The sequence below is a fragment of the Ovis aries genome, chromosome X (assembly GCF_016772045.2).
Source record: "Ovis aries strain OAR_USU_Benz2616 breed Rambouillet chromosome X, ARS-UI_Ramb_v3.0, whole genome shotgun sequence".
Lineage (NCBI taxonomy): Eukaryota > Metazoa > Chordata > Mammalia > Artiodactyla > Bovidae > Ovis > Ovis aries.
Genome location: NC_056080.1, coordinates 53,423,252 through 53,447,896, shown reverse-complemented (window position 1 = coordinate 53,447,896; position 24,645 = coordinate 53,423,252). Strand labels below are relative to the sequence as shown.

The following is a 24,645-nucleotide window of genomic DNA, read 5'->3' as shown; positions in this document are numbered from 1 at the left end:
CCAGCACATTTGGAAAACTCAGCAGTGGCCACAGGACTGGAAAAGATCAGTTTTCATTCCAACCCCAAAGAAAGGCAATGCCAAAGAATGCTGAAACTACTGCACAATTGCACTCATCTCACATGTTAATAAAGTAATGCTCAAAATTCTCCAAGCCAGGCTTCAACAGTATGTGAATGGAGAACTTCCTGATGTTCAAGCTGGTTTTAGAAAAGGCAGAGGAACCAGAGTTCAAATTGTCAACATCCCCTGGATCATCGAAAAAGCAAGAGAGTTCCAGAAAAATATCTATTTCTGCTTTATTGACTATGCCAAAGCCTTTGACTGTGTGGATCACAATAAACTGTGGAAAATTCTGAAAGAGATGGAAATACCAGACCACCTGACCTGCCTCTTGAGAAATCTGTATGCAGGTCAGGAAGCAACAGTTAGAACTGGACATGGAACAACAGACTGGTTCCAAATAAGGAAAGGAGTACGTCAAGGCTTGTATATTGTCACCCTGCTTATTTAAATTATATGCAGAGTATATCATGAGAAATGCTGGGCTGCAGGAAGTACAAGTTGGAATCAAGATTGCCAGGAGAAATATCAATAACCTCAGATATGCAGGTGACACCACCTTTATGGCAGAAAGTGAAGAACTGAAGAGTCTCTTGATGAAAGTGAAGGAAGAGAGTGAAAAAGTTGGCTTAAAACTCAACATTCAGAAAAGTAAGATCATGGCATCTAGTCCCATCACTTTATGGCAAATGGATGGGGAAACAGTGGAAACAGTGGCAAACTTTATTTTGGGGGGTTCCAAAATCACTGCAGATGGTGACTGCAGCCATGAAATTAAAAGACGCTTACCCCTTGGAAGAAAAGTTATGACCAACCTAGACAGAGTATTAAAAAGCAGAGACATTACTTTGCCAACAAAGGTCCATGTCGTCAAGGCTATGGATTTTCCAGTGGTCATGTATGGATGTGAGAGTTGGACAATAAAGAAAGCTGAGCATCGAAGAATTGATGCTTTTGAACTGTGGTGTTGGAGAAGACTCTTGAGGGTCCTTGGACTGTGAAGGAATCCAACCAGTCCATCCTAAAGGAGATCAATCCTGAATATTCATTGGATGGACTGATGCTGAGGCTGAAACTTCAGTACTTTGGCCACTTGATGCAAAGAACTGACTTATTTGAAAAGACCCTGATGCTGGGAAACATTGAAGGCAGGAAGAGAAGGGGATGACAGAAGATGAGAAGGCTGGATGGCATCACCAACTCAATGGACATGAGTTTCAGTAAACTCCGGGAGTTGGTGATGGACAGGAGACCTGGCGTGCTGCAGTCCATGGGGTCGCAAAGAGTTGAACATGACTGAGCAGCTGAACTGAACTGATATGATAGTTGAAGATATGGTAGTTAAAGTAATGAAGTATTAATACATGAAACAACACTGATTAATCTAGAAAACATAATGTGTAATGAAAGAACCCAATTAAAAAGGAAACATGTACTATATGATTCCTTCTATTGGAATGTTAACTGTAAGAAAAATCCGAGAAAGAAAATAGAGATTCCCAGGGGCTGGAGAAAGGGGAGAGATAGGAAGTGATAGAAAGTGACTAATAAATACTGAGTTTCTTGTTGAAAGAAAAGTTCTTGAATTACATTATGGTGATAGTTGCAAAGCTCCTTGAAAATACTAACAACCACTGCATTGTACAACTTAAAAAATGAGGTTTATGGTATTTGAGTATACCACACTGCATTTTAGGAAATGAAAAAAATTTCTAAAGGCAACCATAGTATTCATAACATATTGCTAATCTACATAGATATATACATGTATATATATATATATATATATCAGTATAAAAGTACAGGTATTATTTGTTATCTATGAAACAAATAAATTTAAAAGTTTCTAACAGGAAAAGATAAAGGCCAGATAGCCCCCAATGCAAACTTTCTGCCATAGTAGCAATGCTGCAAACAGATGTATCGAACCTAGGCTATTCCTCAGGCATGAGTTTCATGATTGGTTCTACTTCTCAGACTCACCTAGATTCTTCTTGCTCTCCAATCCTGGCTCTACAGCTCTCTATGGACAACATGAGCAACTGATATCCTTGGGTAAGATTTATTTTGGTTAAGCTATCCTAAGGCTTGCTCTGTTGGTCATAATCACACACTCTGATTCACACAGAGATTGGCAGGTGTAGATATTATTTATAGTCATAAGGGGAATGAAATATTTTATTTATTACACTGCTTTATTGGGGATTATTGACATAAAAATAGCTGTATCTATTTAATGTATCAAATTGGTTATAAGAAATTTCTAAGAGAGAAAATGTACAAAAGAAGGAAAAGAAAGCCCAAAGCCACAACCTAGAGGGTGTCAACCTGTAGACAACTTTTAGAGGAAGAGGGGAAAAAAAAGACACAAACAAAAAAATGAATAGAATCCACGCTGGAAGGAAGAACACCAGGAGAGAGCCATTTCATGAAATTCCAAAGGTTTCAAGGAAGAGGAAATAGGCAGCAAGTTCAAAGGTACTAGGAAGTTAAACAGGGGTGGAGGAATGATACTTTGATTTGATATCAAGCTGGCTTTTGGAGAACAAGGTAAAAAACAGTTTAGAGGATAGAAGGGCATTCGAGACTTGTCAGGGGGTAGTGTGAAAGTGGAGACAATTTATAATGAAAGTTTCACTGTGAAAGGCAGCAGATGTACGGAACAAGAGTTAACAGAGAAGTGTCACCAAGGGAAGGTATTGTTTAAAATGGAGGACAATGGAGCTTGATTGTATGCTGGTGGGAGTAACTGCTAGAGCAGGAGAAGATAGAGATGCAAGAGAAACCATGGTTATATGCAGGGGTTAAATCTTTCAAAAGATAAGAGTAAAGATTGGATCACCTGGTGACACTGACTTTGTTAAAATTATGACTCACGTGCCCCATGATTTGTACTCTTATTTAAAGATGTACTGATACCTACATCCCCATGGACACCAGGCTCCTCTGTCCATGGGATTTCTAGGCAAGAGTATTGGAATGGGTTGCCATTTCCTTCTCCAGGGACCTATATCCCCAAGGAAGGCCAAATTGAGAATGAGTGATTAGTGCACCAGGAATGGCCAGAAGATGAGGAAATAAGGTTTGAAGTCCAAGAGATCCAGACTGAGTTCTGATGGTTAATCTAGATCGACAAATTTCAATTCTGAGAAATGTATGATTTAGGGATTATTGTGCACCACTGATAGTTCTGTGGCATGTGTCTGTGTGTGCATACTCAAAGGAGGGTGAAAGGTGGACAGATCCCACTGTTTGGAGAATGAACAGTCGTTACAATGAAGGATATTAATGGAGGTGACTTTCTCCTTTTCAAGGGGGAGAAAAGGGCAGTCTTCAAGAAAAGCTAGGAACAGAGATCAACCCAGAAAAGAATCTCCCCAAAGGCTTTAACTTTTGGGAAGAAGTGAGAGATGCACGATTTTCACTGGACTTTATGAACATTTATGTTTAGCCATGATTTCCTAGTAGTTTTGGTCCAAATTATCTTTCCCTTTGTTACCTTTCACCTGTTATAAAAAATCTGCTTGTGTCGTACAGTCCAGAGTGGTGTTTAGAGGGATTTAAGGAAAAGGGCATCCCAGGAAACTACTTGCTTGCATTACTGTTTCTCTGGTCCATCTCCGAGGGACTCTCCTCCTAGACATCCGGGCAGACCAGCATCCAGGCAGATCTGGGATCCTCTGAAAGAGAGGTGACACAGAGAAGTGGCTGGCAAGTGGATATTGAGAGTGAATATGGGGCAAAAATTCCCTCTCCAAAAACAAATAGACATCTGAAAAACACCCTGGGGTCAGGAGCATGGGCAAGACTTTGGGTTCTATAAAGTGTGGGTTGTTCAGTTGGAATAGAAATGAGATTCCTTAGACATTGGATGCTTCTTGTTGTTCTGTTGCTCAGCCAAGTTTGACTCTGCAACCTCATGGACACCAGGTTTCCCTGTCCTTCACCATCTCTAGGAGTTTGCTCAAACTCATGTTCATTGAGTTGGTGACGCTATCCAACCATCTATCTCATCCTCTGTCATGCCTTTCTCCTCCTGCCTTCAGTCTTTCCCAGCATCAGCATCTTTTCCAATGAGTTAGCTCTTGGCATTAGGTGGCCAAAGTACTGGAGCTTCAGCTTCAGCATCAAGCCTTAAAATGTATATTCAGGATTGATTTCATTTAAAATGGACTGGTTTGATCTCCTTGCTGTCCAGGGGACTTTCAAAAGTCTTCTCCAGCATTACAGTTCGAAAGCATCAGTTCTTTGGTGCTCACTCTTCTCGCATTCATACGTGACTACTAGAAAAACCATACCTTTGACTATATAGGCCTTTGTCAGCAAAGTAATGTCTCTGCTTTTTAATATGCTGTCTGGGTTTGTCATTGCTTTTCTTTCAAGGAGCAGAGGGTCTTTTAATTTCATGGCTGCAGCAACCATCCACAGTGATTTTGGAGCCCAAGAAAATAAAGTCTTTGTTTCCTCATCTATTTGCCTTGAAGTGATGGAACCGGATGCCATGATCATTATTTTTTGAATGCTGAGTTTTAAGCCACATTTTTCACTTTCCTCTTTTACCTTCATCAAGAAGCTATTTATTTTCTGGATATATGGCAAAACCAATACAGTATTGTAAAGTAAAAAAAAATAATAATAATAAAATTAAAACAAAAAACAAAAGTGAAAAAAACTATAATAAAATATTTGTTGTTCTAAGGCAAAAAAAAAAAAAAAGAAGTTATTTACTGCCTCTTCACCTTCTGCCATAATGCTAGTGTCATCAGCATATCTGAGGTTACTGATATTTTCTCCCAGCAATCTTGATTCCAGCTTGTGCTTCATCCAGCATGGCATTTCGCATGATGTACTCAGCATAGAAGTTAAATGAGAAGGGTGGCAATATACAGCCCTGATGTACTCCTTTCCCAATTTTGAACCAGTCCATTGTTTCATGTCCAGTTCTAACTATTGCTTCTTGACCAGCATACAGGTTTCTAAGGAGGGAGGTCAGATGGTCTGGTATTCCCATCGCTTTAAGAATTTTCCACATTTTGTTGTGATCCACGCAGTCCAAGGATTTAGCATAGTCAGTGAAGCAGAAGTAGATGTTTTTCTGGAATTCTCTTGCTTTTCCTATGATTCAACGGATGATGGCAATTTGATCTCTGGATCTCTGGTTCCTCTGTCTTTTCTATATCCAGCTTGTACATCTGGAAATCCTCAGTTCACATAACATTGAAGCCTAGCTTGAAGGATTTGGAGCACTACTTTGCTACCATGTGAAATGAGGGCAATTGTGCAGTAGTGTGAACATTCTTTGGCATTGCCTTTCTTTGGGATTAGAATGAAAGTTGACATTTTCCAGTCCTGTGGCCACTGCTGAGTTTTCCAAATTTGATGGCATATTGAGTGCAAGGTTTTAACAGCATCATCTTTTAGGATTTGAAACAGCTCATTTGAATTTCATCACCTCCACTAGCTTTGTTTCCATTGATGCTTCCTAAGGCCCACTCAATTTCAATTTCGCACTCAAGGATGTCTGGCTCTAGGTGAATGATCACTCCATCATGGTTGTCTGTGTCATTCAGATCTTTTTTGTATCGTTCTGTGTATTCTTGCCACCCTCCTCTTAATATCTACTGCTTCTGTTAGATCCATACTGTTTCTGTCCTTTATTGGCCCATCTTTGGAAGAAATGTTCCCCTGGTATCTCTAATTTTCTAGAAGAGATCTCTAGTCTTTTCCATTCTATTGTTTTTCTCTATTTCTTTGCTTTGTTCAGTTAGGAAGGCTTTCTTGTCTCTCCTTGCTATTCTTTGCAATTCTGCATTCAGATGGGTTTATCTTTTCTTTTCTCCTTTGCTTTTTCATTTATCTTCTTTTCTCAGCTATTGGTAAAGCTGAGAACTCCTCAAACAACCATTTTGCCTTTTTGCATTTCTTTTTCTTCAGGATGATTTTTAACAACACCTCCTGTACAATGTCCGAGAAGGGAATGGCAACCCACTCCAGTACTCTTGCCTGGAAAATCCCATGGATGGAGGAGCCTGGTAGGCTGCAGTCCATGGGGTCGCTAAGAGTCGGACAGGACTAAGCGACTTCACTTTCACTTTTCACTTTCATGCATTGGAGAAGGAAATGGCAACCCACTCCAGTGTTCTTGCCTGGAGAATCCCAGGGATGGGGGAGCCTGGTGGGCTGCCATCTATGGCGTTGCACAGAGTTGGACACGACTGAAGTGACTTAACAGCAGCAGCAGTAACAACAGCCTGTACAATGTTATGAACCTCTGCCCATAGTTCTTCAGGCACTCCGTCTATCAGATCTAATCACCTGAATCTATTTGTCACTTCCATAATAATCGTAAGGGATTTGATTTAGGTCATACCTGAATGGTCTAGTGGTTTTCCCTACTTTCTTCAATTAAAGTCTGAATTTTCGCAATCAAAAGTTCATGATCTGAGTCATAGTCAGCTCTCTGTCTTGTTTTTGGTGACTGTATAGAGCTTCAACATCTTTGGCTACAAAGAATATAATCAATCTGATTTCGGTGTTGGCCATCTGGTGATATCCATGTATAGAGTCATCTCTGTGTTGTTGGAAGAGGGTGTTTGCTATGATCAGTGCATTCTCTTGGCAAAACTCTGTTAGCCTTTGCTCTATTTTGCACTCCAAGTCCAAATTTGTCTGTCACTCCAGGTATCTCGACTTCCTACTTTTGCATTCCAATCCCCCATGATGCAAAGGACATCTTTTTCTGGTATTAGTTCTAGAAGGTCTTGTAGGTCTTCAACTTCAGCTTCTTCAGCATTAGTGGCATAGACATGGATTACTGTGATATTGAATAGTTTACCTTGGAAACAAACAGAGATAATTCTGTTGTTTTTGAGACTGCACCCAAGTACTGCATTTCAGACTCTTTGTTGACTATGATAGCTACTCCATTTCTTCTAAGGGATTCTTGCACAAAGTAGTAGATATAATGGTTATATGAATTAAATTCACCATTCCGGTCCATTTTAGTTCACTGATTTCTAAAATATCTATGTTCACTCTTGCTATCTCCTGTTTGACCATTTCCAAATTACCTTGACCCATGGATCTAACACTCCAGGTTCATATGCAATATTGTTCTTTACAGCATCAGACTTTACTTTCACCACCAGACACATCCATACCTGGGCATTATTTTTGGTTTGGCTCAACTTCTTCGTTCCTTCTGGAGCAGTTTCTCTGCTCTTCTCCAGTAGCATATCAGGCACCTACCAACCTGGGTAATTCATTTGCAGTGTCTTATCTTTTTGTCTTTTCAAACTGCTCATAGGGTTCTCAAGGCAAGAATGCTGAAGTGGTTAGCCATTCCCTTCTCCAGTGGAAGACATTAGACTGAGTTGTTGTAAAACACAGGAAGTGGTGGGCAGCTGGGGCCCTGGAAATGATAGTAGGGCTGTACAAATGGACTTCTAGAGACATCCTATAGCACTGTGAGAGAAGGGAGTGGTAGATGGGGACATATCCCAGATTTTGTGCTGTCTTTCTTCCAAAACTGGTGCCCTGAAACATCTCACATCCTGCCTGGGAGCCTGGTTGTCCAGTCTCTGAAATGAGGGGGAAATGCAAAGCAGATAATAGGCTACTTGGGATAAGTGGGTAGGGAAGAGATGCTTGCTTAGTTCTGCTGCTTTTCAAATTCAGGAGGCTGGCAGAGACCCCTGTCCTCTCAGTCTCCACAAAGCCCTGGTGGAACAGGGCTGAGGCAGGAAGTGGGAGCTCAATCAACTAGTCTCATGGTCTGGATAGCAGTCTCCCAGAATAAAGAGGAGAGGAGGGAGTCATCTGTCCTGAGTGACTTCCCTACTGGGGATCATAGAACTTTTCTGGGAGTAGTATATCTGAATTCTGACTAGAAGCAAGTTCTCTGCTAGAAAATTGGGACTACTGGATATCTACGTCATGAAATAGGGGCTACAAGGTGAGAACAGGGAGAGTGAGTTGGGTAGCAGGAGTCCTGGAATCTGTGGGCATGGTTTGGAGGTAACAAAAATTTATTGGCAAGAAGGTGGCTAAAGGCCAAGGAAACCTATGTCTGCCAACTATGTAAGTACATTATGAACAGGTAGAAATCCTAGATTTATATTGCGCTGCTCTAAAACTTCTATCTTCCTCCCCAGGAAGTGGGGGCAGGGCAAGGTAGAATTAAATACCATGTGCTTTTTCAATCCCTAAATAGTAGCTTGTGTACCTCAGAGGAAGAGAGAGTGCACACATTTCTCTGCTTTTCTCTTTGTTTCATGCTTAGTTCCTAGACATGACAGGAAACAATACCTTGGTTACCATGGAAACTGAAGCTGAGTGATGCATTACAGTGTGGGTGGAAAGCAAAGGTGGTCTTGATATAAAGGCTCTTGGGAGTAGAGATTTGAGCGAATTTTTTCAATATGAGCAAAGCAATTCCAATTTCCACAGGTATGAGGATCCCTGCAATCACTACACAGAAAACGCAAAGGTGCATGCACATACACGCACATGCACATGAATACAGACATCGTTCCCCACATCACGCTGCAAGGATTCTTGTGGGCTTATCTGAGCTACAACCCCTTCCACATATGTCATCTCCCTCTCATCTCTTCTCTCCTGTCTCTCTCTCTCCTACTTGATTGTCTTTCAGTTTCTCCCCACTCTGTCTTCCCCATCCCTCACCTCTTCTTCCCCTCCTTAGTTTTTCATTCTGATATTCCACTGTGCCTTGATCTTTGTCCTTCCTCCTTCTCTCTATATTTTGCTCTTCCTCTCACCCCCTCTCCCCTGCCCCTATGTATGAAGTGACTAACAATTCATTCACTCAATAATGATTGGCCTAATATGGGCCATGTATTTTGACCCGACTCATTGGACCAACTTCATTGTTGCACTGCAAATTAGGATAAGTGATATGGAATTAAAGAACAAGAAGCTATAAATGTGAACAATAGGGGACCTAATTTCCCTGCGGAGCTCAGTGAAGGAAATGCCATCAACATTTGCCACCGAGCATCACCTCATTGCCTCTGCAGGTTTTACTGCCTTCTGTTTCACGTTGGGGTCACTACCCTCCTTTGCAGCATGGTGGGACCCTCACATAAGGTGTCCGGCACACTCTTGAAGGTGGGAACATTAAATCTAATGGGATGCTTACTTCTTTGAATCTGACTAACGAACAGATCAAAAAAGGTAAGGAGCTGTCTCATCTTGTCACTGCATCCTTGTTGTTCCTGCTTCCAAGTTCCCCAGAGGCACCTTTGTTCATGCCCTTTATCCATTCTCTTGCTCATTCTTTCTTTTCCATCTCTTCCTTGTCCCTCTGGCCTGGCCAGATCTTTTCTCTTAGAGTCCTAACCCCTCAAGGACAAAAAGGATGGGCTGCTGCTGCTACTGCTAAGTCACTTCAGTCGTGTCCGACTCTGTACGACCCCATAGACGGCAGCCCACCAGGCTCCCCCATCCCTGGGATTCTCCAGGCAAGAACACTGGAGTGGGTTGCCATTTTCTCCTCCAATGCATGAAAGTGAAAAGTGAAAGTGAAGTCGCTTAGTCCTGTCCGACTCTTAGCGACCCCATGGACTGCAGCCTACCAGGCTCCTCCATCCATGGGATCTTCCAGGCAAGAGTACTGGAGTGGGGTGCCACTGCCTTCTCCAAAAGGATGGGCAAAGAGACAATATTAATTATAAAGTATTAGAAGGTGGAAAGCAGACAGTTGAGTGCTATATGACTTGGTGGATTTAGAGTCCAACAGTGAGGAAAGCCCCAAGCAATAGTCTTTAATCCCCCCACCAGTCCTTCCAACTGTCTGCGAGATTGGCAATGGCCAGTACCCCTACAAATTAAGGTTAGTGGGGGGAGTTGTAAATTGCATGATTGTTCTTAGGTTAGTTAAGAAACATAAATACCAGAGCCCCTCTCAACAAATTAATTTCTCCAAACACTAGGGAGTTAGAGAAGAGACTTAACAATCTGGAGGGAGTGAATCAGCAGATTTATGGACATGGGACCTCAGGATCAGGTGAAAGCAGGCATCCAAACCCAACACAGGGATTTAAGTAGAAAATGTACTGTACATAAAATTTCTATCCTCAATCTCATGCCCAATTTGTGAGACAGAGTGCTGGCACCTTGCCTTTTCCCCATGGATGCAGGAGGTTCTTCCTGGATAATCAAATCATCCCAAGAGAAGAGATTTCATAGAGTGGGCAATGGTCTCCAAGTTTTCCATATTAGCTCAAAATAATTTCTAATTTCAATGCTTCTTTCTTCATGAAATAGGTTATTTTGGAGGCACATCTTTGTTTACAATCATATCTGTTACCAATCTATACTTTAAATGACATTTTATTTTTTTTTAAGTTTATTCCTAGGCATTTTATTCTTTTTGTTTTTTTTTTCTTTTTATTGTTGATGGTGGTCAAAAAAATCACGAAAGAATTTATTCTTTTTATCTTCTTAGAAGTCTATTTATATGACTATCTTTATTAACTTTTCCATGGACTACAACAAAAAAAATGGAATTGCACAAAACATAAATGTTCTGATCTGTAAAGTCTTACATCACAAATGACTGGGAAACTGCACCCAGGTCAGGAGATTTGGCATTGCCGGCAAATTGAAGCCTCTACTTTCTCACTACCATCTTCCACCTCAGCAAATCTAACCAGTATTTGGGTTTTAGCACCTTAATTTTGACTGTTTGTAAAATATTGAACACAATAAATGGGCTTCCCTGGTGGCTCAGGGGTACAGTATCTGTTTGCAATGCAAGAGCCACAGGAGAAGCATGTTGGATCCCTGGGTCAGGAAGATCCCCTGGAAGAGGGCATGGCAACCCACGTCAGTATTCTTGCCTGGAGAATCCCATGAACAAAGGTGCCTACTGGGCTACAGTCAAGGATTTCAAAGAGTCGGACATGACTGAAGGGACTATGCATGCATGAACACATCTATAATAAGTATTTATCCTTTTAAAAAAAAATTTTTATAATGATGGGTTATTTATAATGTTGGGTTAGTTTCTACTGTACAGCAAAGTAATTCAATCTACATGTATATATATATGTATATATATATATATGTTTCATATTCTTTTCCATTATGGCTTATTAAAGGACACTGAAAAGAGTTCCCTGTGCTATACATTATGACCTTGTTGTTTATCTATTTTATATGGAGACATTTGTATCTGGAAATCCTGAACTGCTAATTTATCCCTCCAACACTCGCTAAATATATATTCCTATAATCTACCTGATTTTGACATTATATTTTTATACGTTCAGTCACTCAGTCATGTCTGATTTTTTGTGACCCCATGGATTGCAGCATACTAAGCTTCCCTGTCCATCACCAACTCCTAGAGCTTGCTCAAACTCATGTCCATTGAGTCAGTGATGCCATCCAACCATCTCATCCTTTGTTGTCCCCTTCTCCTCCTGCCTTCAATCTTTCCCAGCATCAGGATCTTTTCTCATGAGTCAGTTCTTTTCCTCAGGTGGCCAAAGTATTGGAGCTTCAGCTTCAGCATCAGTCCTTCCGATGAATGTAAGTATTGATTTCCTCTAAGACTCTTAAGAGTCTTCCCGAACACTACAGTTCAAAAGCATTGATTCATCAGCGTTCAGCTTTCTTTATGGTCCAACTCTCACATCCATACATGACTACTGGAAGACCATAGATCTGACTAGATGGACCTTTGTCAGCAAAGTAATGTCTCTGCTTTTAATATATTTTTATATATTGCTATTTGCTTTTTCATGGTATTAGTTTACCAGGTGGCACTAGTGGTAAAGAATCTGCCTGCCAATGCAGGAGACATAAGAGATGTGGGTTTAATCCCTGGGTCAGGAAGATCCCCTGGAGAGGGGAATGGCAACCCACTCCGGTATTCTTGCCTGGAGAATTCTTTGGACAGAGGATCCTGGGGGACTATCGTCCATAGGGTCACAAAGAGTCGAACTTGACTGAAGAGCCTTAGTATGCATGCATAGTTGTGATTCACTGATTTCCATTACTGAATAGTATAAATATATATGACCATACCACAACTTGGTAATGCCTTCTATTTCTTTTTTGTTATAAATTTTGTTATTTCTGGATTGATTGAGTCTTCATTGCTGTGTGGACTTTTCTCTAGTTGTGGCAAGTGGGAGTTACTGTCCAGCTGTGTTTCATGGCTTCTCATTGCAGTGGCTTCTCTTGTCATGGAGCATGGGATCTAGGGCACACAGGCTTCAGTAGTTGTGGCACCTGGACTCAGTGGCTGCAGCTCCTGGGCTCTGGAGCACAGGCTCAACAGTTGTGGCACATGGGCTTAGTTGCTCTGCAGCATGTAGGATCTTCCCAGATCAAGGATCCAACCTGAGTCTTCTGCATTGGCAGTTGGGCTCTTTACCACTGAGCCACCAGGGAAGCCCAATACCTTCTATTTCTAATAGACATTTCAGTAGTTTGCAGTCTTGAAGTACTGAAAATGTTACTGTAGTGAACATTCATGTCTATGTCCTCTGATTCCTTAAAGGCTGTACTTGGGAGATCACTTCTATTGCTTCTGTGGCACTGTCTATATGATAATGGATAGCCTGGTCTTTTTCATGATCTCAGAGGGAAAGTTTTCAACACTTCGTCACTAAGTGAGGTGATTTTGTATGCCTTTAAGAGATATTCTGTCTTCTCAGCAATCACCCTCTGTTTTTTCAGTCTAACTTCATTGAGGCTTTCAATGGCTAAGTTGAAGATCTCTCTTGGTAAATGTCACATTGCACTTGAAAATATTTGGGTTATTTTCAAATAGCTTTTCATATTTATTTCTAACATAATCCACAGTATGTGAATAATAAGAGAGCAGACTCTGTATAATTTCAAAACCTTTAGACCATGAAATTTTTGCACCTTGTTTTCTGTGCGTGGATATGTTCCAGTGTCTCCTACTTTACAGTCTAGGTGAACTTGAATAGAATTTTTATCCCACTGTTTGGGAACATTGTATAAATCTTAATTATATTGAATCGGTTCACAGTGCTTTTCAGGTTGACACTATTCTTCTACTTCTCTATGCTGCTGCTGCTGCTGCTAAGTCACATCAGTCATGTCTGACTCTGTGTGAACCCATAGACGCAGCCCACCAGGCTCCTCTGTCCCTGGGATTCACTATATTAATTTTTCAGTTCAGTTGCTAGTTGTGTCCAACTCTTTGTGACCTCATGGACTGCAGCACGCCAGGCCTCCCTGTCCATCACCAACTCCCAGAGCTTGCTCAAACTCATGCCCATTGAGTCAGTAATGCCATCCAACCATCTCATCCTCTGTCGTCCCTCTCATCTCCTGACTTCAGTCTTTCACAGAATCAGAGTCTTTTCCAAAGAGTCAGTTCTTCTCATCAGTTGGCCAAAGTATTGGAGCTTCACATCAGGTGGCCAAAGTATTGATTTTTGAGAGTTTGATATTGAAACACCAACTGAAAATCCTAATATATCTACACTAAAAAAGTAATTGCAACATATTGTGGAACTTTATGTAACCTTGTTCTGTATTTTCCAAGTCTCTGGTAAATGTGTTATCATATTTTCATAATTTAAAAAAATGAAAATTAAAAAAGGTATTCCTGTTAGATTAAAACAGTTCCCTCTTATTCCTAATTTCCTGAGTATTTTTATCATAAATGGATGATTATGTTTATATTGCATTTTAAAATTATTTACCAGTTTACTGATCCATTGTTGACATATAACACTGTGTAAGCTCAAGGGATACAATATGATGATTTCATACATGTATGTACTGTGAAGTCAGTTAACATCTCCATTTTATGTATGTACAATGTGTGTGGGTGTGTGTGTTGAGATTGTAGCCCACCAGGCTCCTCTGTCCATGGAATTCTCTAGGCAAGAATACTGGACTGGGTTACCAGGCGATTCTCCGGGGTATCTTCCCCACCCAGGGATTGAACCCAGCTCTCCTGCATTGCAGGTAGATTCCTTACCATCTGAGCCTGAGTAGAATGTTACATTCTGTTAAGTGCTTTTTCTGAATTATATTAGTTTCTCCTGCAGCTATAACGAATTACCACATGCTTGGCTTAGCACAAGACAGTTTTGTTATCTTACCATTCTGGAGGTCAGAAGTGTGAAATGGGTTTTAACAGGGCCAAAGACAGTGTGTCCACAGTGTTCTGTTCCTCTGAGACTACTAGGGAAGAATCTGTCCCATGCCTTTCCTATGTTAGAGGCCACCTCTACTCCTTGGATCCTGCCCCTTTCTCCATGTTCAAAGGCAGCAGCCTAGCATCTTCCAGCTTCTCTCCCCTCTGACCTCTGCTTCTGACATCGCATCTCCTACTCTTCAGTCTCATTTTCCTGCCACCCCTTATAAATAGGACCTTTGTGATTACGTTGATCCACCCAGATCATCCAGGATAATCTCTACACCTCAAGATCCTCAACTCAGTGACATCTGCAGAGTATTTTCTGCCATGTAAAGTAACATATTCACAGGCTACAGAGCTCAATGCACTTGGGTGCCATTGTTCTGCCTAGGATGTGCATCATTTGAGATGATGGCATGGCTCTCTTTTGGAGAGATTAATATGATTGATTTCATATATTGATTTCTAAATATTCAAGAGGACTTTCACTTTGAGAGTTATTCCCTTTGGTCAGAAAATTTTCTTTTATGTCTGTTGTTTTTTATTTATTAACCTTTTGTTACAAATGTTTGTGTCTATCTTCTTGAGGAATATTGGTTTGCAGTTATATTTTCTTGTAATGCCTTGGCCTGGTTTTGGTATAGGGATAGTTTGGTATAAGGATCACAGCTTCCAAGAGAGAATTGCCAAGTGTCACATTCTCTTCATTTTTCTGACAGGATTGCATAAATTGGTGCTATTTCTTCCTGAAATGGTCCATAGACCAGACCAGTGAGGCCAACTGTGCCTGAAGTTTCCTTTGTGGGAAGATTTTAGCCAAAAATTCTATTTCTTTAAGAGATATAAGGATACTCAGGTAGTCTCTGTTTTCTTGAGTGTGCTTTGAAAAACTGTGTCTTTCTAACAATTGGTTCTTTTTCTTTTCTATGTTGTCTTTCTATTAAAGTTTTTCTAATTATTCCCTTACTGTCATTTTAGCATTTTTGCACTCTGAAGTCATGTCCCTGCTGTGGCTCCTTATCCTGTCCACTTGTGTCTTAGTGACTTTCTTTTCTTGATGAGTCTACATCCAGTTTACACATTGTATAAATGTTTTGAATGAATCAACTCTTAACTCCATTGTATTTTCTCTATGACTTCTTTGTTTTCCATTTCATTGCTATCTGTATTGTTTCCTTCTACTTCCTCTCAGATTAATTTTGACTTCTTTTGGTGGCATCTCAGTCTTGTAGTTCCTTGATGTTAGCCCTTTCCTCTTTCTAAATATAATCACGCAAAGAGCAAATTTCTCTCTAGCCAAGGCTTTAACTTAATCACACCAAAGTTGATATGTTGTGTTTACATTTCCCTTTAGTTGATAATACTTTCAAATTTCCGTAGTGTCTCTTTGATGGTGTGTTATTTTGAAATCTTTGTTAAATTACACAGTCTGGGGATTCTCTAGAAATCTTCTTGCTATGAATTTCTTGATTTATTCCACTGTGCCCAGAGGACATCCTCTACATGACTTTAATCCTTCTTAATTGATGGCGTATTGTTTTCTAATCCTATGAGAGGCTCTTTCTTGGTGCATGTCCCACGTGCCTTTGAAGAGGATGTGTTTTCTGCTGCTATTGAGAGGACTGTGCTATAATTAGGTCTAAGTAGTTGAGAATGTTGTTAAAGTTCTCTTTATAACTGCTGGCCTTCTGCCTACTTACTATATAGAAATCTCAGAAACAATGTTTGAATGTTCCAAATGTTAAATGCATTTGTCTATCTAGATCTCCTTTAAGTTCAGTCTGTTTTCCCTTTATGTAATTGAAAGTTCAATTGTCCAGTGCATTGAGGACTGTTGCGTTTTCCTGAGTAATTAGCCCTTTCCCCCCATTATTAAATATGCTTGTTTATCACTGACTAATACTCCTGATCCTACAATCGACCTTATCCTTTATCATACCTTCTCATTTTGTCTTAGAATTTACCTTCACATATGGCCTATTGTCTCCAACCCTTTTCCATTTAACCTGCCTCTGTCTCTAAACTAACATGAGTTTCTATTTAACAACAAATTATGGAATCTTGCACCTATTCTATCTAGAAATCTCCACCTTTTCCTTGGAAAGTTCAGGGTGTTTACATATAGTTTAAGAAGAAATAGTATTGGCTTTAAATCCGTCATCTTATTTCAAGTCAATTTCTTTCCCTCTTTTCTTCCTTTCCTTCATGCCTCCTTTTCTTTCTTTCTCTTTCTTCTATATTTCTCTTCTTTCTTTCCATATTTCCTCAAGGTGTCCCTTTTTCCCTTTCACCCAATTCCCTTGCCATCTTCTGTACTGCTGATGTAGTTCTCAGCATTCCATTTTAATGCACATATTATTATTTATTCCTTTTGTTTTATATGTAAGTGGTTCCTGTAGAGAATATACTATATGTATTTAAAGTTTGACTTTTCACTTTCAAAGAATAAGATTCTTTACCCCCACCAACACCTTTATTTTTATAATCCTGTCCATTTGCTTTTGTTTCCATACAATTCTTAAAACGTACATTATATCCCAGATAATGCATTGTTATTGCTCTTGGAAACATTCAGTTACCTCAGTCTTTTAGAAACCATTCCCCTCCCAGTCCCCCACATATTTACCATTTGTATAGATGTTTGCTCCTTTGTGTTGATCTGTGCTCATATTTGACGTGGTTTTCATTTATCCGAAATAAATGCATTCAGTATTTTCTATTGTGCAGGCCACTGCTGGAGAATTATGAAAGCTTTTTGTTCGCTTGCTCGTTTGAAGGACTGTTTATCATTATTTCTTTACCTTTATTTTAAAATTAATGTTTGGTGGCATCATCATCTTCTGGACATCCAATTTTAGGAATTTCAGCACTTCTGAAGCTTCTTGTAACCACCACCACAATCAGTATACAGAACATTTCTGCAACCCCCAAGACGTCCCCAGAGCTATCCTTTTGCAGCCATGCTCTACTCCCACGCTGAACCAAGGCACCGCCAATTTGCTGTCTGTGACAATGCACATTTGTCTTTTCAAGACCATCCTACGTATCAAGCCATTTAAAAGTAACTTGAGGCTGGCTTCTATCACTCAGCATAATGTTACTGAGTTTCATCCACATTGTTGACTGTATCAATAGTTCTTTCTTTTCTAGGGCTGAATAGTATTCAATAATATGAAAATGAGGACTTCCCTGGTGGCTCAGACGGTAAAGCAGTAAAGCGTCTGTCTACAATGCAGGAGACCTGGGCTCGATCCCTGGGTCGGGAAGATGCCCTGGAGAAGGAAATGGCAATCCACTCCAGTACTATTGCCTGGAAAATCCCATAGACAGAGGAGCCTGGTAGGCTACAATCTATGGGGTCGCAAAGAGTCAGATACGACTGAGCGACTTCACTTTCCTTCCCAAAATGAAGATGATGCACTTTGCCAAAGGACATTTGTTTGGGTTGTTGCTCTGTTTTGTTGATTATGAACACAGCTATTGCTATAACATTCCTGAACAGGTTTTTGTGTGAACTCACGTTAAACTTCCCAAGGGGAAATACTTTGGGGTGAAGTGGTTGGTCACGTGGCTAAGCATGAGTTCAACTTCATAAGAAGCAATAAGTCTCTTTCCACAGTGCCTGTGCCACCCTGCATTCCCACCAGTAACCTGTGGCCAGTCCACTCGCTGCCCATCCTTAGCATCATTTGGTATTGTCTGATGTTTTCTTGCTTGTTTGTTTCTTTGCTTGCTTCTTTGTTCATTTTGCTTAGTTTTGTTGTGTTTTGGCAATTTTAAGATAGGAAGACTGGTATTTCACCTCAGTTTTAATTTGCACTTGCCTGAGAGCCTGGGAAGTTGAACATACATTTGTTCCTGTGCTCAGTCGCCCCTATGTATTCTTTTCACTGAAGTATCTCTTCAAGTATTTTTTCCACTATTTTCTTTCTGTTGACTTTTGACAGTTCTTTATATGTTCTGGATACAAGACCTTTGTTGGCTATGTAATTTTAAAATACATTCTCCCAGCCTGCGATTTGTCTTCTCAAACTCCTGACATTATCTTTCGCAGAGCAAGGGGGTATTTTTTTGGGAGTCATAGCTAAAACACTGTTGCCAAACTCAAGGCTGAAGATTTTGTGTCATTTTCTTTTAAATGTCTTACAGTTCCATGCTCTGGTTTATGTCTAAGATTCGTTTTTAGCGGGTTTTAGGATAAGCTATGAGACTCTCTTTCAGATGGACATCCCATTCTTCACACACATATTCTGATAAGACAATACTTTCTTCATTCAATCGCTTTTGCAACTTTGTCCAGAACGAATTGGCTATATTTGAAGAAGCTAGTTCTGAGGTCTTCCCTCTGGTTTCTTTATGTGTGGGTCTATTGCTTCACCATTGTCACACTGACTTTTGTTTACTGTAGTTTTATAAGATTATTATTATTTTTTTTTTGCTTGGAGACCGCTTTATAAGATTTTTTATTAATTGTTATTGGAGGATGGTTGTTTTACAATTTTTGTGTTAGGGTTTGCTGTATAGCAAAGGGAATCTGTCATATGTATATACATATCCCCTCTTGTTTTTGGATTTTCTTCACACTTATGCCACCAGAGAGAATTAAGTAGAGTTCCCTGTGTGATATAGTAGGTTCTCATTAGTTGTCTATCTTATGCAGTGTAGAGTACATGTGTTAACCCCAATCTTCCAATCATCCCTTTGGATATCTATATGTTTGTTCTCTGCCTCTGTGTCTCTATTTCTGCTTTGCAAATAAGTTCATCTGGGTCATGTCTCTAGATTCCACATATAAGTGATAGTTTAAGATAATCTGTTTTTCTCTTTCTGACTTTCTTCACTCAGTACGACAGTCTCTAGGTCCATCCACGTCTCTGAAAGTAGCCCAGTTATGTTCATTTTTATGGCTGAGTAATACTTCACTGTATATATGGATCACATCTTCTCTACCCATTCCTCCGTCAATAGACATTTAGGTTGCTATTGTAAATATTGTGGGCAAGGAACACTGGGTGCATGGATCTTTCTGAATCATGGTTTCCTTGGGCGGTATATGCCCAGGAATGGGATTGCTGCGTCTCATAGTAGTTCTACTTTTAGTTTTTAAGGAACATCCCTATTGTTCTCCATGTGGCTGCACCAATTTACGTTCCCATCAACAGGGTAGGAGAGTGTCCTTTTCTCCCCAGCACGACAACGTTTATCATTGGTAGGTTTCTAGATGTTGGCCATTCTGACCAGTGTGAAGCGATACCTGATTGCTGTTTTGAAGGGCTTTCCTGGTGGCACAGTGGTAAAGAATCCGTCTGCCAATGCATGAGACAGGGATTTGACCCCTGGGTTGGGAAGCTCCCCTGGAGAAGGAACAGGCAGTGTACTGTGGCATGCTTGCCTGGGAAATCCTGTGGATAGAGGAGCCTGGTGGGCTATAGTGTGGGGTCACATGGGGTCACAGTGTGAGACATGACTGAGTGATTGAGCAACAACAGATATTTTGATAATGGTCATTCTGGTATGAGGTGATACACCCATTGTTGCTTTGATTTGTGTTTCTTTACTAATTAGTGAAGTTCAGCATCTCTTCCTGTGTTTGTTGTGTATGTCTTCTTTGGAGAAATGTTTGCTTAGGTATTTGGCCCATTTTTTGGATTGGGTTGTTTCTCGTTTTTTATATTGAGCTGCTCGAGCTGTTTGTATATTTTAAAGATGACTCTCTTGTCGGTTGCTACGTTTACACATATTTTCTCCCGTTCTGTGGGTTGTCTCTGTCTTGTTTATGGTTGCCTTTGCCTTTTGATTTAATTAGGTCCCATTTGTTCATTTTCGTTTTTGTTTTCATTACTCTAGGCGATGGGTCATAAAAGACCTTCCTGTGATATGTCAGAGAGTGTTCTGTCTATGTTTCCTTCTAAGAGTCTTTTTATAATTTACTTGAAAAGATATTTCTTTTGTTTTTTCACTGCCACAGTTGTGGCATGTGGGAACTTAGCTGTGGAATGTGAGATCTAGTTCCCTTACCAGGGAACAAACCCTGGTCCACTCCAATGGGAGCATGGAGTCTCAGCCCATGGACCGCTAGGGAAGTCTCTCCTCCAAGAGTTTATAGTGTCTGAGCTTACATTTAAGTCTTTAATCCATTTTGAGTTTATTTTTGTGTATGGTTGTAGGAAGTGTTCTAATTTCGTTTTTTAATTAATTAATCTTTTATTGAAGGATGATTGCTTTACAGAATTTTGCTGTTTTCACATGTAGCTGTCCAGTTATCCGAGCACCACTTATTAAAGCGGCTGTCTTTTCTCCATTGTGTATTTTCACCTCTCTGTCATAGATTAGGTGGCCATAGGTGCGTGGGTTTATCTCTGGGCTTTCTATCCTGTTCCATTGATCTTTATTTCTATTTAAGTGACAGTACCAGACTTTCTTGATAACTGTCGCTTTGTAGTGTAGTCTGAAGTCAGGAAGGTTGATTCCTCTAGCTCTATTTTTCCTTTCTAAAGATTCTGTTGGCTATTTGGGGTCTTTCATGTTTTTGTGCAAATGTAAAATTTTTTCTTCTAATCTGTGAAAAATATCATTGGTAATTTGATAGGGATTTCATTGAATCAGTAACTTGCTTTGGGTTATATAGTCATTTTCACAATATTGATTCTTCCAGTCCAAGAACATAGTGTGAGTGTGTGTGTGTGAGTGTGTGTGTGTGAGTGTGTGTGTGTGAGTGTGTGTGTGTGAGTGTGTGTGTATGAAAAAAAGTGAAGTCACTCAGTCACGTCTGACTCTTTGCGACCCCATGGACTGTATCCTTCCAGGCTTCTCTGTCCATGGCATTTTCCAGGCAAGAATACTGGCGTGGATTGCCATTTCCTTCTCCAGGAGATCTTCCCGACCCAGGGATTGAACTCAGGTCTCCCGCGTTGTAGGCAGACGTTTTATCATCTGACTATATCACTCCATCTGATTGTGTCTTCTTTGGCTTCTTTCATCAGTGTCTTATAGTTTTAATGAGCACAGGTCTTTTGACTTTTTAGGCAGGTTTATTCCTAGGTATCTTATTCTTTCTGTTGCAGTGGTAAATGAGATTGTATTCCTGATCTGTATTTCTCATCTTTCATTGTTAATGTGTAGGAATGCAAGCAATTTCTGTGTGGGTTACTACGTTTTAAATGAGATAATAATATGACTCCTCCCATGTTATTCTTCCTTTTACAATGCTTGGGTTAGTTTAGTTTCTTTTGCTTTTTTCATAAGCTTTAGAATCAACTTGTCTACACCTGCTAAACTTGCTGCCAGGGTTTTTATTAGACTTGCATTAAATCTATAGATAAGTTGAGGGGAGAACATTCATCTTTTCCGTGGTAAACATGCCAATCCATGATCGTGGCGCATTCTTCCATTTACTTAGGCTGTTTTCAATTTCTTTGTTTACTGTTTTGTGGTTTACGGCATGCAGATACTGTTTGTCATTTGTTAGATTCACGACACAGAATCGCCGGTATTTGTGAGTGGTACATGGTAGCACTCTCTTCAGTTTCAGTTTCCAACACTTCTTCGCTAGGATATAGAAATGTGGTTGATTTTGTTCTAATCTTGTATCTTGCACTCTAGGTAAATTCACTGACTAGTTCTGGGAGATTGTGTTATATCTGTGTCATTTCAACAGAGATAATCAGCTTGTGAATTGGAACAATGTTAATTTAGTCTGCTGATTTGAGCCACAGCATGGATGAATTTCCAAAGCGTTGAGGCAGAGGGGAAAGCAGGCAGAGCGAGAAGATTACATGTTGCACACTGATGTGTATTACAGGCTCTAGTGAAGAGCATTCTAACCTATAAGCGAAATAGAAAGGAGATCAGCAGTTGCCTAAGGCTGCACGTGGATGGTAGGGATTCACTGGGAGGGAGCAGAAGGGAACTTTATGAGGTGATGGACATGTTCTCTTCTTGATTGAGGTGCTAGTTACATGGTAGACTTATCAAAGGCCTTGGACCTGTACACTTAAATGGACACATATTTTTGCTGGACAATGAAACCCCAGGACAACTGATGAAGGGAATCTTTTGAGTATTAGTTTAATTTGGAGGCATTCGGGTTGCAAGTAAGCAACATCCAAACCGTGGACCTCTGATAATGACAATCTTCAGGGCTTTATCAGTCACGCAATGTTCTCTTTGTGGGCAGCAAGCAGGGGACTCTCGCCAGGCTCTGCAGTCTTCTGAAACCCGCCCACACACAGAAGAGCACAGTGTACTTTGGGCAAGAATGTGAAGCTACAGCTGAGGTTGGACACCATTTCCTGGGAACACGCTTCTGCACTGATTCTTGCCCTTGCTGCCCTCGTCCCTCCTGCAGTCCGAACCTTGGGCCTGGGGCCCATTTCCTCCCCCGTGTAGGGGAAAGAAGGAAGAGGAGATTTGCCAGGGTGGCCTGATTCTAAGACTCTTCCTCTGCCTCCCCACTCTGGGTGCCAGGACACCACAGTGTCTTGAGAGCTTCAGAGAGAAGCTAATTTGTAGATGTTGCCTTCCTGAAAGGTACATGATTGTCAGGATCTCAGCTCGCTCAAATTCCTGGCTAAAAGCGGTGCACTGCTCGTAGTGAAGCTTTATCTTCCAATGTCTTCCTTCCTTGCTTTCAGAAGGCTCACTTTCACCTAGAGCTGATCTCTCATGCCTCCTCCATCCAGGTGGCCTCAAGTAGCCTCAAGCTTTCAGTTGAGTTCAGCTCAGGCACTCACTCGTGTCCGACTCTTTGAGACCCCATGGACTGCAGCACACCAGGCCTCCCTGTCCATTACCAACTACCGGAGTTTACTCAAACTCATGTCCGTTGAGTGGACATGATGGTGATGGTGTCCATTCACCCATCTCATCCTCCATCGTCCCCTTCTCCTCCTGCTTTCAGTCTTTCCCAGCGTCGGAGTCTTTTCAAATGAGTCAGCTCTTCACATCAGGTGGCCAAATGATTGGAGTTTCAGCTTCAGCATTAGCCCTTCCAACGAATATTCAGGACTGATTTCCTTTAGGATGGACTGGTTGGATCTCCTTGCAGTGCAAGGGACTCTCAAGAGTCTTCTCCAAAACCGCAGTTCAAAAGCTCATTTCTCTTGCGCTCAGCTTTCTTTATAGTCCAACTCTCACATCCAAACGTGACTACTGGAAAAACCATAGCCTTGACTACACGGACCTTTGTTGGCAAAGTAATCTCTCTGCTTTTTAATACACTGTCTGGGTTGGTCATAACTTCTCTTCCAAGGAGTAAGCATCTTTTGAATTCATGGCTGCAGGAGGAGGAGGAGGAGGAGCATCTCATCAGCTCTTAGCATCATCTGCAGTGGTTTTGGAGCCCCCCCAAAATAAAGTCTGTCACTGTTTCCACTGTTTCCCCATCTATTTCCCTTGAAGTGATGGGACCGGATGCCAGGATCTTCGTTTTCTGAATGTTGAGCTTTAAGCCAACTTTTTCACTCTCCTCTTTCACTTTCATCAAGAGGCTCTTTAGTTCTTCTTTGCTTTCTGCCATAAGGGTGGTGTCATCTCCATATCTGAGGTTATTGATATTTCCTCCTGGCAATCTTGATTCCAGCTTGTGCTTCCTCCAGCCCAGCGTTTCCATGATGTACTCTGCATATAAGTTAAATAAGCAGGGTGACAATATACACACCTTGATGTACTCCTTTCCCTATTTGGAAACAGTCTGTTGTTCCATGTCCAGTTCTAACTGTTGCTTCCTGACCTGTATACAGATTTCTCAAGAGGCAGGTCAGGTGGTCTGGTATGCCCACCTCTTTAAGAATTTTCCACAGTTTGTGGTGATCCACACAATCAAAGCCTTTGGCATAGTCAATAAAGCAGAAATAGATGATTTTCTGGAAGTCCTCTTGCTTTTTCGATAAACCAACGGATGTATCCCTCCTGTTTTCCAGGGGCCTCGTACAAATGAAGACTTCTCTGGACAGTGTACGGGAGTTCATTTGCTCCACACTCTCATCAGCTCTGAGCATCCACTGATTTTTCCATTTTCGACTTTCGTGTGTTCATGGGGAATGTTCACCCCTTTTCACTTCTCGAAATTTGTAATCCCTGGAAAGTCAACGGTCTCAAAATAAATTGAATGTGTTTGCCTAACCCCACACTAGGGCGACTGGCCTGGAAAGGGACTGCTGTGTCCCCTCGGGTGTGAGAGTCCATTTCTGACCAGGATGTTGAAGTGTTGGCCTCTCCAGGCCACAGGAGTGAGGATGTGCCAGGAGGTTGGTGGGCAGTGGCAGGCCTCAAAAGCCTAGGGTGACCCTCAGGGGCAGGGAGGCCATGAGGGGTGGGGTTCTGGCTCAGTGAAGGGATTTGGAAAGCTGTATATGTTTCCTGAGTGATCAGGAGAGGGGGTGTTTGCAGAGAGGAGTGAGAGGTGGGGGTGTCACCTCACGGCACTG

At 41.0% G+C, this 24,645-nt stretch overlaps 1 long non-coding RNA gene across 1 annotated transcript in view; it reads left to right on the top strand.

Moving 5' to 3' along the window:
* LOC132658789 (uncharacterized) overlaps positions 1-24,350 on the top strand; it is a 98,274-nt gene extending 73,924 nt beyond the window's left edge. The window contains exon 2 of the long non-coding RNA XR_009598829.1: positions 24,139-24,350. This is a non-coding gene — a long non-coding RNA (uncharacterized LOC132658789). The remainder of the gene's footprint in view (positions 1-24,138) is intronic.
* Positions 24,351-24,645: the final 295 nt, after the last annotated feature.